The sequence below is a fragment of the Tetranychus urticae genome, unplaced genomic scaffold, assembly GCF_039701765.1.
Source record: "Tetranychus urticae isolate SD_2017Ah unplaced genomic scaffold, NJAU_TeUrti_SD_1.0 Scaffold_7, whole genome shotgun sequence".
NCBI lineage: Eukaryota > Metazoa > Arthropoda > Arachnida > Trombidiformes > Tetranychidae > Tetranychus > Tetranychus urticae.
The window spans coordinates 137,501-140,000 of NW_028315839.1; the positions used below are offsets into that span (position 1 = coordinate 137,501).

The following is a 2,500-nucleotide window of genomic DNA, read 5'->3' on the forward strand; positions in this document are numbered from 1 at the left end:
TCGTATTTAGTCTTAGGAGGAGTTTACCTCCTAATTTGGATTGCACTCTCAAGCAATCTGACTCTATCCGCGACTAAAGCCAGTAATCGATATTCCATTAACCAAGATCTGCCACCGGCCTAGAACCGTCTCTGGGAAGAGGGCCCTTGTCAGAGGGACTTGCAGATTTAGTTGAAATAATCGTGACTCTAGCCATTACGCAGCACCGCTTTCCACCTTTCAATGGAAAACCTTTGCGCCGGACTCATCCCTTTTCACTCGCCGTTACTCAGGGAATCTCATTTGATTTCTTTTCCTCCGCTGAATTATATGCTTAAATTCGGCGGGTAACCTCACCTGATCTGAGATCAAAAATATTGATTAAGTTGATTAATGTTTATTTGTGTTGTTTGCAAGCAAGCAACGTAAATCTACTTTAATGTTTGCACAAATTTTGCCTTTGCATTACTTCTTAGGTCTGCTTTAACAGAATGAAATAGCTACTATTTGTACGATTTATACAAGTGCAAGAAGATTCATCAGTTAACAGGTTAGTTGATCACCATAGTTATCTGCAATACGACTTTAGCGTCGTCAGATAGGCGACTAACCTTAGAATCTCATGCTAGTATCTATTCATATATACTGCTTGCAGAGATGAAATATGCATTGTACACAAAATTTATCATGTGAAACAAGTAGATTTGAGATTCTCCTTACTAAATTGCAACGAATTGCAATTAAGAAAAGGAATAAAACATCAAGATTCATGCATATAAATATACAATCCTCTCAAAACAATGCATATATGGTAGTATGCAAGTGTTTTGTTGATTATTTTACATCTCAACTCTCAGACAGATGTGACCTCGGAAAAGACCCGAAAGCCGCAATGTGCGTTGGAAGCTCAAGTGCTCGGCGTGTCCTGCAATTCGCACCGATTATCGTAGCTAGCTACGTTCTTCATCGATTGGTAATTCGAGTGATCCACCGCTTGAAGATGTATCTTTGCCACCGTGGGACTTTTAATAAGTATCCTAAATCTGCATTGAGAGGGTTTGAAAACAATTGTATGCAGTTTATAAAAACCATAGTTGTCTTTACTTAGTTAGGCGAAGAAGTGTAAAACTTCCTTCTTTAAACCTTGCCGTCAGCATAAGCTGAAGACTTGATCAGGTACCAAGTATGTAGCAAGACAGGCTTTTCATTATAAACTACAATTGTTTTGCAAAAGAAATTATGGCTATCGTTAGATAACCCTCACTCTTTGTTGCATTGGATAATGAAAGATGGATGTATGAATGAACGAATGTAATGCAAATTAGAATCATGTTGCAATGGCTAAATGTTTGCAATAAACATTCACAATTGCGACTCTAATGCAAATACAATTCAATTGCATTCACCATATTAGCATCTACAATATCACTATGCAGAGTGTTTGATTGTTTGAAGGTTGTATTTCTCTTATAATAAGAGGGTAATACGTTAATGATCCTTCCGCAGGTTCACCTACGGAAACCTTGTTACGACTTTTACTTCCTCTAAATGATCAAGTTTGAACATCTTTCCAGCACAATCCGACCACTAGTTTCCCAATGGTCTGGATTGACCAGTCCGAAGTCCTCACTAAATCATTCAATCGGTAGTAGCGACGGGCGGTGTGTACAAAGGGCAGGGACGTAATCAACGCAAGCTAATGACTCACGCTTACTGGGAATTCCTCGTTCATGGGCAATAATTACAATGCCCAATCCCCATCACGAAATGGGTTCAAGCGGTTACCCACTCCTTTCGGAGCAGGAAACAGTATGCACGATGACCACTTCAGTGTAGCACGCGTGCGGCCCCGGACATCTAAGGGCATCACAGACCTGTTATTGCTCTGTTTCGTGCGGCTGCGAGCGCCGCTTGTCCCTCTAAGAAGTCCTTACAGTGCTACAGCATCCTTACCCTAGCCAATTCTGTAGGCTAATAGCAGCAGAGCCCTCAACAGCCGAAACCATCAAGAGATACTACCACCCACAGGTTGACTAAGGGGGAGTACTGCAGTGTAAACTGCAAGTCTATTTAGTAGGCTAGAGTCTCGTTCGTTATCGGAATTAACCAGACAAATCACTCCACCAACTAAGAACGGCCATGCACCACCACCCACTGAATCAAGAAAGAGCTCTCAATCTGTCAATCCTCTCAGTGTCCGGGCCGGGTGAGTTTTCCCGTGTTGAGTCAAATTAAGCCGCAAGCTCCACTCCTGGTGGTGCCCTTCCGTCAATTCCTTTAAGTTTCAGCTTTGCAACCATACTTCCCCCGGAACCCAAAAACTTTGGTTTCCCGGAAGCTTCCATTCGAGTCATGAAATTAGTTACTCAGAATGATCGCTGGTTGGCATCGTTTATGGTTAGAACTAGGGCGGTATCTGATCGCCTTCGAACCTCTAACTTTCGTTCTTGATTAATGAAAACATTCTTGGCAAATGCTTTCGCTGTAGTTTGTCTTGCGACGGTCCAAGAATTTCACCTCT

The 2,500-nt window shown here is 41.9% G+C and overlaps 3 non-coding genes across 3 annotated transcripts in view; all 3 read right to left on the bottom strand.

Annotated features, from left to right (window-relative positions):
* The window catches only part of LOC149092619 (large subunit ribosomal RNA), a 4,168-nt gene extending 3,818 nt beyond the window's left edge, over positions 1 to 350 (bottom strand). Inside the window, exon 1 of the ribosomal RNA XR_016200741.1 lies at positions 1 to 350. This exon is cut by the window's left edge and continues 3,818 nt beyond it. This is a non-coding gene — a ribosomal RNA (large subunit ribosomal RNA).
* A 476-nt stretch (positions 351 to 826) lies between these two features.
* Positions 827 to 981, bottom strand: LOC149092620 (5.8S ribosomal RNA). The gene has a single exon (XR_016200756.1). It is a non-coding gene; the product is annotated as a 5.8S ribosomal RNA (ribosomal RNA).
* A 487-nt stretch (positions 982 to 1,468) lies between these two features.
* LOC149092621 (small subunit ribosomal RNA) overlaps positions 1,469 to 2,500 on the bottom strand; it is a 2,170-nt gene continuing 1,138 nt past the window's right edge. Inside the window, exon 1 of the ribosomal RNA XR_016200794.1 lies at positions 1,469 to 2,500. This exon is cut by the window's right edge and continues 1,138 nt beyond it. This is a non-coding gene — a ribosomal RNA (small subunit ribosomal RNA).